The following is a 16,437-nucleotide window of genomic DNA, read 5'->3' as shown; positions in this document are numbered from 1 at the left end:
GTTTTGGTACCAGTACTGTGCTGTTTTGATTACTGTACCCTTGTAGTATAGTTTGGAGTCAGGTAGCATTATACCTCCAGCTTTGTTCTTTTTGCTTAGAATTGACTTGGCTATGCGGGTCCTCTTTTGGTTCCATATGAAGTTTAAGGTGTTTTTTTCCATATAAGGTTTAAGGTGTTTTTTTTCAGTTCTGTGAAGAAGGTCAACGAGAGCTTGTTGGGGATAGCATTGAATCTATAAATTACTTTGGGCAGTGTGGCCATTTTCATGGTACTGATTCTTCCTAACCATGAGCATGAAGTGTTTTTCCATCTGTTTGTGTCCTCTCTTATTTCCTTGAGCAGTGGCTTGTAGTTCTCTTTGAAGAGATCCTTCACATCCTTTCTCAGTTGTACTCCTAGGTATTTTATTCTCTTTGTAGCAATTGTGAATGGAAGTTCACTCATGATTTGGCTCTTCCTTTGTGTGTTATTGATGTATAGGAATGCTTGTAGTTTCTGCACATTGATTTTGTATCCTGAGACTTTGCTGAAGTTGCTTATCAGCTTAAGGAGATTTTGGGCTGAGACGATGGGGTCTTCTAAATATACAATCATGTTGTCTGGAAACAGAAACAATTTGATTTCCTCTTTCTCTAATTGAATACCCTTTACTTTTTTTTTTTTTTTCCTAGCCTGATTGCTCTGGCTAGAACTTCCAATACTATATGGAATAGGAATGTTGAGAGAGGACATCCTTGTCTAATGGCAGTTTTCAAAGGGAATGCTTCCAGTTTTTGCCTGTTCAGTATGATGTTGACTGTGGGTTTGTGTTAAATAGCTTTTTTTTTAATTTTGAGATACGTTCCATAAATAACAATGAGAAGAAAGACATAAAATACTAGAATCTCTGGGACACATTTAAAGCAGTGTCTAGCAGGAAATTTATAACATTAAATGCCCACGAGAAGGGGCGAAAGATCTAAAATCAACACCCTGCCATCAAAATTCAAAGAGCTAGGGGAGCAAGATCAAAAAAATTCAATAGCTAGCCGAAGACAAGAAATAACTAAGAACTGAAGGAGACAGACACACAAAAAAACCCTTGAAAAAAATGAATAAATGCAGGAGCTGGTTTTTTGAAAAGATTAACAAAATAGACTGCTAGCCAGATAATAAAAAAAAGAGAGAGAGAAGAATCAAATAGATACAATAGAAAATGATAAAGGGATATCACCACCGATTCCACAGAAATACAAACTATTATCTGAGATTACTACAAACAACTCTATGCACATAAACCAGTAAATCTGGAAGACATGGATAAACTCCTTGACACTTACATCATCCCAAGCCTAAACCAGAAAGAAGTTGAATCCCTGAATAGACCAATAATCATGTATGAAGTTGAGACAGCAGTTAATAGCCTACCAACCAAAAAAAGTCCAGGCCCAGATGGGCTCACAGCTGAATTCCACCAGATGTACAAAGAGAAGCTGGTACCATTCCTTCTGAAACTATTTCAAACAACACAAAAAGAGGGAATCCTCCCCAACTCATTTTATGAGACCAACATCATCCTGATACCAAAACCTGGCAGAGGTACAACTAAAAAAGAAAACTTCAGGCCAATATCCTTGATGAATATCAATGCAAAAATCTTCAATAAAATACTGGCAAACTTAATGCAACAGCACATCAAAAAGCTTATCCATCATGATAAAGTAGGCTTCATCCCAGGGATGCAAGGCTGGTTCAACATAAGCAAATCTGTAAATGTAATCCATCACATAAAGAGAACCAAACAAAAAAAACCCACAAGATCATCTCAATAGATGGAGAGAAGGCCTTTGACAAAATTCTACAGCCCTTTATGATTTAATTTTTTAAATAATAAAATCTAAGTGGGTTCATAATTTTAGATAATAGAAGGGATCTCAATTTTATCCATTGCACTATCAATTTTTTGTGCATACTACTGATATTAGCAGATGTACTACTGAGCTTATATCAAATTATCTTGACTGGTGTTATCTGTTTTAGAAGAACTTAGACAGAAATTCATGGTATTTTTCTGTCCTTATATCCAAGATTCAAATGAAAAATGCAATATGAAAAAGAGAAGACCTAATAAAAGTGGTAAAATTGTTCAACTTATATGGTCTCAAGCTAAGTATGAATCATCATTTTGACTGCATTAAACAACAGTGGTGGTGATAAGAAGAGAAGGTTTATGTTTTAGTGATCGGAATGCTTGTATCTTCTATCTTTGTTATTTCCTTTCCACTAATAGGGCATTTGGGAAATCAAATAAATAATCACAAGTCTCTTGGTGAGCACTCAATTAGAAAAGAAGAAGGGTAGCATCAAGAGACATCTCATCCAGGCCATTTCTGCATCCCAGGTCCAACGTCCAGAACACTAGCAAATCTTCACTTTCTTTTCAAAATGACATCCTGAATAATAACTTCAGTTAATACAAGTTTTGCCCGCTTGGAATACAATGTATTTAATTATTATTATTATTTTTATTTTTATTTTATTTTTTTTTAGTTTCAGGGATAGTTTTGTGATGCCTCCCTGAGATTTCATGAATAAAATATTAAAAGAGTATGTGGCAAGTTAGCATCATTATCTTATTTTGCCTCAAAGTTCTGCTAATCACATAGTTGATATTCTAACCTTACTTATATTTGGTTATTCCTAATTTTAACCTTATCGGGTTAAGTTTGAGAGAAGAAAGTACCCAATTTTCCACTCCTGTGTTTTAACTCTGTAGAGTAGAGAAAATAAACTCTTATTTGTTCAAATAGCATGTGCACTTACTGTGGTTGCCACGTTTTTAAGGACACTTTTAGAGAACATCCATAGGAATAGAAAACTGATCAAAACTTTGAGGAATATAAAAAATCAGGTTTTATGAAGATTGACTAAAGGTTTTAGAAACATTCAACTTGAACAAGAGGAACTGTAAGAAGCCTACTATAGCTCTACTTTGTGTATTAAGGCTATCATGGGAAAGGGATTTATTCTATGTAGCTAGAGACTTCAAAACTTCTGGTTTCAGTTAAGTAGTAAAAAGCAGAACTTTAAAAAAATTACAACTGTTGAAAAATTGAATATTTTTTAAAGTAGTAATTTCTCTGGAACCAGAGGTATTTAAGAAAGAACAGATTATCATTTATGTATGTTATGAAGCTAAGAAATAGATTTTATAGAATATAAGATCTGGCTACATCTAAGATAGAAATTTTTAACTTGGAATATGTAATCTCTAAGAGATCTTCAGGTTTTCTACAAAATACCTAGAGTTAAGCAATTTTTTAAAAAATATATTTTATTGCACTTTAGGTTCTGGGCTACATGTGCAAAACATACAGGATTGTTACATAGGTACATACATGGCAATGTGGTTTGCTGCCTCCACCACCCCATCACATATATCTGGCATTTCTCCCCATTATCCCTCCCAACCTCCCTACACCCTTGCTGTCCCTCCCCTATTTCCTCCCAACAGACCCCAGTGTGTGATGCTCTCCTCCCTGTGTCCATGAATTCTAATTGTTCAACACCTGTCTGTGAGAACATGCAGTATTTGTTTTTCTGTTCTTGTTTCAGTTTGCTGAGAATGGTGGTTTCCAGGTTCATCCATGTCCCTACAAAGGACCCAAACTCATCAATTTTTATGACTGCATAGTATTCCATGGTGCATATCTGCCACATTTTCCTTGTCCAGTCTATCTTCTATGTACATTTGGATTGGTTCCAGGTCTTTGCTATTGTAAACGGTGCCACAATGAACATCCGTCTGCATGTGTCTTTATAATAGAACGATTTATAATCCTTTGGATATACATCCAGTAATGGGATTGCTGGGTCAAATGTAATTTCTATTTCTAGGTCCTTGAGGAATCGCCACACTGTGTTCCACAATGGTTGAACTAATTTACACTTCCACCAACAGTGTAAAAGTTTTCCTATTTCTCCACATCCTCTCCAGCGTCTGTTGTCTCCAGATTTTTTAATGATCGCCATTCTAACTGGTGTGAGACAGTATCTCAATGTGGTTTTTATTTGCATTTCTCTAATAACCAGTGATGATGAGCATTTTTTCATATGTTTGTTGGCCTCCTATGTGTCATCTTCTGAAAAAAAAAGTGTCTGCTCATATCCTTTGCTCATTTTTGAATGGGTTTGTTTTTTTTTCTTGTAAATGTGTTTTAGTTCTTTTTAGATTCTGGATATTAGCCCTTTGTCATATGGGTAGATTTCAAAAATTTTTCCCGTTCTGTTGGTTGCTGATTCACTCTGATGATTGTTTCTTTTGCTGTACAGAAGCTCTGGAGTTCAATTAGATCCCATTTGTCTATTTTGGCTTTTGTTGCCAATGCTTTTGGTGTTTTAGTCATGAAATCCTTGCCTATGCCTGTGTCTTGAATGGTATTGCCAAGGTTTTCTTCTAGGGTTTTTATGGTGATAGGCCTTATGTTTAAGTCTTTAATCCATCTGAAGTTAATTTTAGTGTAAGGTGTCAAAAAGGGGTTAAGCCATTTTTTTGTGTATTTCATGCATAGATTTTTCTAAAGAGAGAGTTCATAAGCATTCATTAGATGCTCAAAAGAGTCTTGACTCTTAAAAAGGATAAAAATGGTTTCTGTAAGTTTTCTTGGATCTCCAGGTTTCCAAGATTCTAGTCAAAGTAAATAACATTCTTTTAGATATATGGATTTATGATAATTACATTTCTTTCATCTTTTATAAATTTGAGAAAATTTAAGCTTTTTCAACCCATATTGTTTTTAATTTATTAATGTATTTTTTTACCTCTGCCAAGTGAGTATTTATTTTGATGCTAATTGGTTTACTTGCCAAAGAAAAGTATATGGATTCTACTTATAATCACTTTAAGAATACAGGTTGTCTATTTTTGAGGTTACGAAAAGTCTATTCATCTCAAATATACATTAAATGAATTGATATACTCAATATCTAAGTAGTTATAAGATTGTTAAAAAAAAGTGATTAATAATTGTCATGATTGGGCCAAATCAAGGGACATAGATTGTTAAACTGTTAAAAATAGCTGAGAGGCCATTAGAGGTTACCACTAAAATGAATTCAAATTAAATGTAAGACTTGTTTATGAATTTATATATGGAAGAAAATGTGTCTCTGAGGACAAAAATTTTCCCTACAGTATTCAATATCAAGAACATGATTGCATTTGTCCTTCTCTGTAATTATTGTTGGGATTTGAAAGGCTCTGTTTTCTGTTAGCCACTGGGGAAATATGATAAAAATGACCTTTAAATAAATAATTATAAACTAGGTTTCATTGCAATCTTCAATTGCTTCTCTCTTTTAAATATACTTTTAATGTTTTTCTGAATATTCTGAAAAGTAGACTTTGAATAAATTTGGACTTTGAAGTACTTTAGAAAGATTTCTATCTAGATTACACAAATCCATAAATGAGAGAAGAATATAAACTGATGTAGCAGCTTAAGTACATCTGGAATAACCAAGAAAGAAACACATTAAAGTTAATTAGGACAAAAAACACAGCTTTTATCTCATACTTACAAAGATGAAAATATGATTCTAAATTATAACTTTTCTTTAGCTAAATTGGCCAAATGTAAATCCAGGGAGATATAGATTTTCAGCCAGTGATTTTTAGAACACTCAGCTAGATAAGCAGGTATACTGGGACTTATAGCTATCTCTGGGTTGTTACTTCTCTATCATTTCATCAAAAATGAGAACATCTGTAATCATCACAGCAGGATGCTGGCCTGTGCCTCTTAGTGGTGTCCAGCAAAGACCTCTGTTGGGCTAAGTCTGGATAGGCCCAAATGAGGAGAATATTTACTAAGGAATATCTAGGAGGCAGCAAATTACGATTTTTTTCAAAAACAAAATTAGCCTATACTATTAAACTAGAGCATGCAATATAAAATGTGACATGGAGATGGGGCATACACAAACTTAGGAATGTATCTTATATGAAACAAATTTAAGAACTTCAGAAAGAAAATTTTCAGGATAATTGTCATTATTATCACATTAAAAACACCACATAAAAATACATTGAAATCTTGAAATCTAAGTTGTGACTTATTGTCTAGACACTGAGAAATAATTTGTGAGAGAAGAGAGAAGGACGTGAGGGGGGGCTTAGTTTATGTCTCACTCTGAAGATGAACTGAGAAACATTAAGTGGCTGCATTTGTGCTAAAGAACAGACAGCGCTATTTTGTGACAGAGAACAGAATGAAAGGCAAACCAGAAGAGATGAAGAAAGAAAAATTATGGAAGAGAATGATAATGAAAGGAGATTTTCAAAAACAGAAGAGGACAAAAGCAGAGGTGGGAAATAAATGAGGGTGGTAGAAGAGATGCGAACAGAAAGAATGAAAAAATCTTACTTTTGTTTCTGGTTTGTATCTATACTGACACATGTCTCTCTCATGATATCTGCAGTCATAATTGTCTTATTAGATTATCTATAGTAGAGTAGACTATACTCTTTGTGAATAAAATGGGCAACAATGGCTTTTTCAAGGGTTTTCCCAGCTAGACTTCCACAATTCTCTCAAATTACAACCATAAGCTGTAATTCAAATAAGATAAACTTACATTTATTTTAAAGTTCCAACAGAGAAAGCCAGCAGAAGGAAATAAAAACATATATTTTAAACAATAGCTATTTTCCATTTCTGGAGATTTGACAATAATGGTTTTCTTCTTGGAGAGTTGTTAAAATGCAAAGATAGATGACCTCTGAATTATTGCCTAGATCCCTTACCCTGACTGATTTTCCCCCAAGCCTTCAGTATGTCTACCTCGATTCACCAAATTGATAGTCAAGGCACAGTCCTTCATCCTTTGTCCTGAGCTCTCTTTAGCTACATTTTATATATGATATATTATAGAGGGAAAGATCTGAAGCTTAGAAAATTATGTGATGTTAATCCCACTTCTGCCTCTCATTAGCTCTATGCACTTAGAAATTAATCTCTCTGTAAAATGGCAATAATAATAAGAGGTATTCTAGGATGCCGCTAAGATTTCAAAGTCAAAGAACATAAAATTAGCACAGTGCCAGACACATAATAAGTATTTGATATATGTGAGGTATTGTTGTTTTTATGCTTAAAGACACTCTGCCGCCTTCAACTTGCCTTAATAGATTTCTCACTAAATTCTAAATGCTGGTCAAAATGATCACATTTTTTTCAGAAGGTGATCACATTTAAAATCTTGCAAAACTGGTGGCAGAAGACACAGATCAGTCTAATGTGCTAGATACCTGGAGGAAATAAGCAAGAACTAAGCAGGTTTTCTAGATAAAACTTTAACACTTCCAACAGCATTGATTCTAGTTCTCTCCAAATTTATTGCAGTAGGTGATAGTATGAATCCAAATAGAACCTAACTTTTAGAAATACCCACTCATATTTTTTTAAGTTTACACGAAAGTTTCATTGAAATAATTATTACATACCTTATTGTATGTAAATCACTTACTTTATTATTGTAAGAAATAATTAAAAGATATTTGATGTACCCTCTACACAATAACATTTTAATTGTTTAAAACATTTTTTGTGGATACACATCTTGCAAAAGCACAGTACAGTATCAAACCAGGATATTGACATTGATACAATCAGACCATTTTGTTTAGATTTTCTTAATTTCATTCATACTCCCGTATGTCTTTGCACATGTGCGTGTATTTATCTAATGTTATAAAATTGCATCGGATGTGTAGCTTTTTATATCTGCCACTACAATCAAGATGCTAAGCAGTTTCATCACCCCAAGAATCCTGTCTCTTGCCCTTTGATGGCCACAATACACCTTCCCACTCAACCCTTCCCTGCCCTCACCAGAAACCAGTATGTTCTCCATTTCCAAAATATTTTTATTATATCCACTTTATATAGTTGTCAGACTTTGTTTTACAGAAAAGGGGAGACTGGGGACATATGTAGATAAAGCAAGACTCTTTGTTTATAGTAATCTGGCCAGAAAAAGAAAGATCATGATACTCATGCATTAGTAAATTTTGTTCCCATTACTGTCAATAATGTTTGACTCTACTACATATGTAAATTGCATGGCTTTTGACACAGTTACCACTACTAACTGCTCTTTTGTCATCATCATATTATAAGTAATAAATATTACGTATACTTTCTACTTGTGTTTCCTTAAGCCTATCATTACCTTTCATACTAATGTGATTTGTTGTTGGAGTATCTGTTATTATTCAATGGTATAATTTTTATTCCCAAGACCTAGTTCTTAGATGCCCTCTCTGAAGCCTACAGCTTTCAGGCAGTGTCCGGATTGTCCCTTCAGGTGGAATCACTCATTCTTCTTGCTGCTTTAAGTGTTGGTTGCTGACAGTCTTACACTGTGTTTGTTTCAAGGCCTTTCCCTCTGCTGCAATGTGCTGCTTTCCTGTGTGTCACATGCACACCCTTCCACGGATAACCCACATCCAACAGCTGAGCAATGCAAAGGTGTAAAGCAGGTATAAAATCAAAGTCCCCTTTCCCTGATTCAAGCCAATTTTCAAGGCTATTTCCAGCTCTAGGGCTACCCCGTGGACCAATTGAGGGCTTTAGTGATACTCTATCACATCCTTTGCCGATATTCTTTATCCAGAAATTACTCCAAACTAAACAGAACTCAAATACCAACTTAAGAGTTACTTCCCGGAAGTACAACCTATAAAAGCCAATCTCTTTACCTCTTTTCCTTAGGTGTTTTTCTTCTGTGCTATCAGATGTTCATGTGAAAACATTTATGGGATTTTGTTTCCACCAAAATAATATGTTTCCCCTAAAGTATTAAGATAGTCTCATTTACTCTGTCTTCAAAATTTTTGTTCCCATGACATTCATTCAATTATTCAACATATGGTCATTGAAAAATTACTGCATACCAAGTACTTTACTAAATTCTGGGGCCACAATAGTGAACAAAGCCAATGCTATCCATGTTTACATGGATCTTATCCAGTGGGAGACAAACATTTAAAAAGGGAAACATACACATAACCTTGATCTTTTTGTGTTACATTTTCTAAGTTTGCTAGTTTGAACCATAATTTTTGGTCTTTATTCCCTGCCAATAAGGAAGGGTCCTTTTATCCAGTTAGAAATCACTATTTTGCCAAGCAGAACAAGGCAATGAAGACTCCATTAGTTCCACATTTTTTTTTTTTTGAGACAGGGTCTCATTCTGTTGCCTTGGCTGGAGTGCAGTGGCTCAAACTCAGCTCATCGCAGCCTCGAACTCCTGGGCTCAAGCAATCCTCCCACCTCAGCCTCCCAAATAGCTAGTACAACCAGCATGCTGCCACACCTGGTTAGTTTTTGTATTTTTTATAGAAACAGCAAGGCTGGTGGTCTTGAACTCCTGACCACCATGCCTGACCTACCTATCCATAAATTAATGAAGAAAATATGTCATCAATTTGGGACTTTGTCCGTTTCATATTCTTCATATTTGATATTCTTTAATTCCTAACTAAATGTTTGTGTGAGAGGCCAATCCCAAATGAAGGCCCACCTGCTCTTTACACACAGTCCTTCTCCATCTCTGTTGTATCTCCCAGGTCATTTTAGCACTGGAGATATTGGAACAGAAACTCCCTTAACTGTAATATGGATCTGGAGGGTAGAAAATGTCTCACAACTAAGCATGATATAGCCATGTGATCACAATGGATTATTCAACTCTAAGAATGGAAAAAAAGAGACTAATAGGATGCTTCCAAGAGGTAGGCATCAATAAGAGATACTAGAGAACACCATCATGGTTAATGTTGCAAGATGGGAAACTTTATATTTACCATTATTCTTTCTGGTACTATAATGTAAATGGTTGAAAGGGAAATATAATAAACTACTTGGGGGAGATACTTGACTTTCAGTAGGGCATGGTCACATAACAATGTGTGGTCACTAACCTAGCCTTCCTAGGAGAGTAGGTATGGTCAACTGCATGAATTTATTTTATTGAATTGTCTGTAAATGTGAGACCAGGGTTGAATTTCTTTTTCTGCTAGTTCTGCTTGTCAGCTCTTTTCCACATATCATTTTCAAGCTCTTTTATAACAAAATAAGCAATAGATGTTAAACAATAGTTACATGAAGGAAAAATATAGTTTGGCTAGAATCTGCTTGGGATACCTATAGGCATCTGGTAGCAGCTCCTTTTGCATTTAAAACATCTATACAGACCAGAGAGCAGGAAAGCAGATTAACTTTTGTCCCTGTTTACTTGGCAACCTTCAGGAACAGAAAACAGGATCTGTGACAGATGAAAAGCATCATTTCCCACATAACAACTTCCAGTACAGTGAAGGTGTTAGGGAGAGGAGAGAATATGGAGAAAACAATAAGCTTCACACATGCTGCACATAATAACCCCATTATCTTTCTAAGAGAAGGATGTGGTGATGATTTCACACATGAAAAATGAACATGGTGTTGTGCATGGTGGCTCATCCCTGTAATCCCAACACTTTGGGAGGCCAAGGCAGGAGGATCACTTGAGCCCAGAGTTCAAGATGAGCCCAGGCAATGTAGTAAGACCCCCATCTCTACAAAACATACAAAAATTAGCTGGGTGTGGTGGTGTGCACCTGTAGTCCCAGTTACTTGGGTGGCTGAGGTGGGAGGATTGCTTGAGCCAGGAAGGTTGAGGATTCAGTGAGCTGAGATTCTGCCACTGCACTGCAGTCTGGGTAACAGACGGAGACCTTGTGTCCAAAAAAAACCAAAACAAAGCAATACGGTATCGAATAACACTCACCCCAGGAAAAAGATATTATAGTACCTCTTACATAAAAAAGATCCATCCTCAAATATTACAATCATTTTTAAAAATTATGAAACATTTTGATTTCATAAAATGCTTTAAAGTATTTATTATCCAGTTAAAGCTGAACATCCAGTAAAATAATCAGTCTTTCTTAGTTACATTAAAAAATTTGAATATTGTTGGTCTTATTTCTCACATTCAACATATATGTAATGAACATTTGACCTCTGTGCACTGAAAACTGTGTTTTATCTTATATTACTTTATATTGTATTTTATGTCCAAAGAGGATGATTATAAAAATATTGTCATAATTTATGAAATAGAACTTTTAAAAAGAAATTCACGATTATGTTCCAAAATTTAGAATCTACTATACCTAAAAACTTTTATGGTTTTGAACTGCCTTTTGGAATCTACCCTCTTTGTATTCTGCCACAGATTTTGATGAATCTGCCCCCTCATTTTTCAGTATTGTATTGTCTGAATTGCTAAATTAAAGAAAATCATTAAAATGTCTCAAATTAAATTTAGGTGAACAATAGAGAATAGGTTAATTTTAAAATATTAACACTGTCACTGTCTAGATTTTGAAAAGTTTCATGAATACTCTGTAAATTTTCTTAATATCCTGATTGAGCACAACAAGAAACTGTTATTAAAGCTGATAATGATATTACAGAGTGTTCAGGCTGAAAGTCAGCAAAGCCAAGGTAACTAGATCTAATTTCAGTGCTACTCAGAGACCTTGAATTTTGGCTCAGGTAGGAGGTTCTTATAACTTTCTATAACTATAGCTGAGCTATCTTACTGTTCTTACATTTTATTCTTCATTCAAAAAGCAAGCAGAAAGGTTTCTTCTAGGCCCACTAGCCATGCTCAATCAAAAAGTTTTTATTATTTGATTTCTGCTCTCCTAAATTCAATAAGTGCTTACTCTCTGCATTCTTCAGGATTTTTAATTTTCAGTGGAATTATATCTTCAAATTCAATAATGCAAAAACACTGAGCTACAGAACTGTAAGAATCTTACAGACTGACATGAGAGGTTGATTTTTAAGCAGCTGCTTTTCCTTTTTAAATATCATTTCATATTTTCAAACTATAATTATATCAAAGACAGTTTCAAAGACAGGCAAAATCTTTCTCAACATTAGCATCATAAGGAAATGCATCTAGTGTATCCTGTGGCTTGTTACACTCGTGTATTTTTCTATCAGAGGCATAAAGCACACCCTAACAATTTGTTTCTTTTTACTACATCCTTGAGTAATGCTATTGGAAACAAGGGGAACAAAATATAACCAATTCCATAATGATACACTATTCCAGTGATGATTAGCATCAGAGTCAAAATGTATATACATTAGTCCCCCGTTATCCATGGTTTCAATTTATGTGGTTTCAGTTACCTGCAGTCAACTGCATTCTGAAAATATTAAATGGAAATTTTCATACAAAATTCATACTTTTTAAATTGGGAACTGTTGTTCTGTGTAGCATGATAAAATCTAGAATCTTGGAATATGAATCATCCTCTGGTCCAGAGTATTCATGCTATATATACGATCCTCTGGTTAATCACTTAGTAGCTATCTCGGTAATCAGACTGAAAAAAAACAGAGTACTCAAAAGATTTGGTATCATCTGAGCTTTTGGACACTCACTGGGGGTCTTGGAATATATTCCTCATGAATAAGGATAGACTACATAATGAGGAAATATAGTCTATATATAAATACACAATTTTAATTAAGACCATATGTTCTCACTTTTAAGTGGGAACTAAACACTGAGCATATAAGGACATCAACAAGAGAGCAATAGACACTGCAGACTACTAGACAGAGAAAGGTGGGAGGGAGGCATAGGTTGAAAAACTACCTACTGGGTACTCTGTTCACTACGTGGGTGTAATATACACATGTAAGAAATCTGTGCATGTACCCCCCATATCTAAAACTTGAAATTTGAAAAGAAAAAAAATTGTACAAAATATTGCATATCTTATGTCTTTTTGATAGAATGGCCCTTCCAAAATGTTCACCTCAGCTTTTCCTTTCCATAGTCAACCATTTTTTGATATTCCACTCTGTGATGTGTTTCCTTATCCACAATCAGAAATGACATTAGCAAATTTCTGTGTCACATAAGCACATACATTCTTGAGATTACATTACTCAACCATCGTATATGCTCTTATCACATTGTTTATAGCTAACACAAATACTTTATTTCAGGTTTTACAGCTCATATTTTCTAAATTGCTCTAATAGTGCAGCAGAAAGATTTGCTGGAATCAGAGTGGAAAGATCCATGTCAAATGCTACTTCTACCAGAGTTTGAACAAAATGGACAATTAAACCACACCTAGAGTTTTGTATCCTCTTTTGTAAAATGGAGATGACATTTACCTTAGAAAATTGTTATTTTAAAAAGTTGACTCATATAAGTAATTTCCATAGTAAACCTACAATAAAATTATATAGAAATAACACATTTTTATCGCTAAACATTTTTTAATCAAGGTGTGTATTATAATTAATGTAAAAATACTAATTCTTCTTTTAGGCCTTTGCTCTTTTGCTCATTTAAAACTGTCACTAATTTTGTAATGCTTTTTACTATCAAAGGTGTCACAGAATCAAGTGATTATATGTGTAGCTGAGAAAAATGCTATTTAAAATCACAGCGGACTACAGATATGTTTGCTTCCAAAGATTGTAGGATACTCTCATTCTGTGTATAGCCCTTTGTTAAAGAAAATACTTTGATATACTGCTGTGACCATGATAGAGGATATATGGAGGCCGCTCTCTGGGAGACTATAAAGATAACTGAATTACTCTGCATAATTAAGCATCAATATGGGCTGTCAAAATTGTCTAGGAAATAGGTAAGTTTGGACTTCAGTATGTGGAAGGATGGTTTTAACAAAAAGTGAGATACAAATGAGACATTCAAGATCAAGAGGGCAAGAAAACAAAACCAGAGGTGAGGAAGAAAAATGAGTTTTCCCAAGATCCTCAGAGATGATATGGACACTGGATTTTGTAGTGTGAAAAGTGACTTGCTTTGTTTTGATCTTAAAATACAAGGTGACTCCAGCAGGCTAGAGGACACAAGGCTCTTTGGCAATAGACACTTGTGTCACAGTGGACTTTGTCAGTCAAGAGATTTATCAGTTTATTTCATTTATATGCTATTACATTCAAATAGATACTAAGGAATATATTTCATAAACAGTGCAGTCATGTATAACTTAAAGAAATGCATTGTTAGGAAATTCTGTTGTTAGGCAAACATCACAGAGTGTATTTATACAAACTTAAATCGTATAGTCTAGTAGACATCTAGGCTATATGGCATAGTCAGTTGCTCACAGACTACAAACCTATGACTGTAGTACATACTGGAGGCAATTCTAATACAATAGTAAGTATCTGTATGTCTAAACATACCTGAACATAGAACAGGCACAGTAAAAATATGGTATAAAAGATTTTTTAAAATGATACACCTATATAGGGCACTTACCATGAATGGAGCTTGGAGAACCGGAAGTCTCTCTAGGTGAATCAGTGAATGAATGGTGAGTGAATGTGAAGGCCTAAGACATTACTGTGCGTTACTGATTACTTTTTAAACATGTAAACAAGCTACGCTAAATTTCTAAAACATATTTTTCATTCTTCAGTAATAAATTAACATTAGGTTTCTGTAATATTTTTACTTTATAAAATTATTAATTTTCTAAAACCTTGATTCTTTGATAATAACTCTTAGTTTAAAATGCAAGCATATTTGGGCTGAGACAATGGGGTCTTCTAAAGATACAATCCTGTCGTCTGCCAGGAGAAACAATTTGAGTTCCTCCTTTCCTAACTGAATACCCTTTATTTCTTTTTCTTGCCTGATTGCTCTGGTATCATTGTCTAGTGCCAGATTTCAAAGGGAATGCTTCCAGTTTTTGCCCATTCAGTATGATATTGGCTGTGGGTTTGTCATAAACGGCTTTTATTATTTTGAAATACATTCCATCAATACCTAGTTTATTGAGGGTTTTTAGCATAAAGGGCTGTTGAATTTTGTCAAAGGCCCTCTCTGCATCTATTGAGATAATCATGTGGTTTTTCTCTTTGGTTCTGTTTATGTGGTGAATTACGTTTATAGACTTGCGTATGTTGAACCAGCCTTGCATACCCGGGATGAAGCCAACTCAATCATGGTGGATAAGCTTTTTGATATGCTGTTGCAATCGGTATGGCAGTATTTTATTGAAAACTTTTGCATCTACGTTCATCAAGCAACTTCAGCAAAGTCTCAGGATACAATATCAATGTGCAAAAATCACAAGCATTCCTATTCACCAATAACAGACTTAAAGAGAGCCAAATCAAGAACGAACTGCCATTCACAATTGCTACAAAGAGAATAAAATACCTAGGAATACAACTAACAGAGAATGTAATGGACCTCTTCAAGGAGAACTACAAACCACTGCTCAACGAAATAAGGGAGGACACAAACAGATGGAGAAACATTCCATGCTCATGGTTAGGAAGATTCAATATCATGAAAATGCCCATACTGCCCAAAGTAATTTACAGATTCAACACTATCCCCATCAAGCTACAAAATACCTTCTTCACAGATCTGGAAAAAACCACCTTAAAGTTCATACGGAACCAAAAGAGAGCCCACAGAGCCAAGTCAATTCTAAGCAAAAAGAACAAAGCTGGAGGCATCACACTACCTGACTTGAAACTATACTACAAGGCTACAGTAATCAAAACAGCATGGTACTGGTACCAAAACAGAGATATAGACCAATGGAACAGAACAGAGGCCTCGGAGGCAACACCACACATCTATGACCATCTGATCTTTGACAAACCTGACAAAAACAAGCAATGGGGAAAGGATTCCCTGTTTAATAAATGGTGTTGGGAAAACTAGCTAGCCATATGCAGAAAACAGAATCTGGACCCATTCCTGACACCTTACAATAAAATTAACTCCAGATGGATTAAAGACTTAAACATAAGACCTAATACCATAAAAACAGTAGAAGGAAATCTAGGCAAAACCAATCAGGACATAGGCATAGGCAAGGACTTCATGACTAAAACACCAAAAGCATTGGCAACAAAAGCCAAAATAGGCAAATGTGACCTAATCAAACTCCACAGCTTCTGCACAGCAAGAGAAACAGTCATTAGAGTGAATCAGCAATGAACAGAATGGGAAAAAATTTTTTGAAATCTACCCATCTGAGAAAGGGCTAATATCCAGAATCTACAAAGAACTAAAACAGACTTACAAGAAAAAAAAACAAACAATCCCATTCAAAATTGGCAAAGGATATGAACAGACACTTTACAAAATAAGACATATAGGAGGCCAACAAACATATGGAAAAATGGTCATCATCACTGGTCATTAGAGAAATGCAAATCAGAACTATATTGAGATACCATCTCATGCCAGTTAGAATGGCGATCATTAAAAAATCTGGAGACAACAGATGCTGGAGAGGATGTGGAGAAATAGCAACACTTTTACAATGTTGGGAATGTAAATTAGTTCAAACATTGTGGAAGACAGCGTGGCG

Source organism: Sapajus apella, unplaced genomic scaffold (genome assembly GCF_009761245.1).
Source record: "Sapajus apella isolate SASKATOON/1434 unplaced genomic scaffold, GSC_monkey_1.0 scaffold17, whole genome shotgun sequence".
In the NCBI taxonomy this organism is placed as follows: domain Eukaryota; kingdom Metazoa; phylum Chordata; class Mammalia; order Primates; family Cebidae; genus Sapajus; species Sapajus apella.
The sequence above is the reverse complement of the archived record's forward strand: the minus strand, read 5'-3'. Positions refer to the sequence as shown.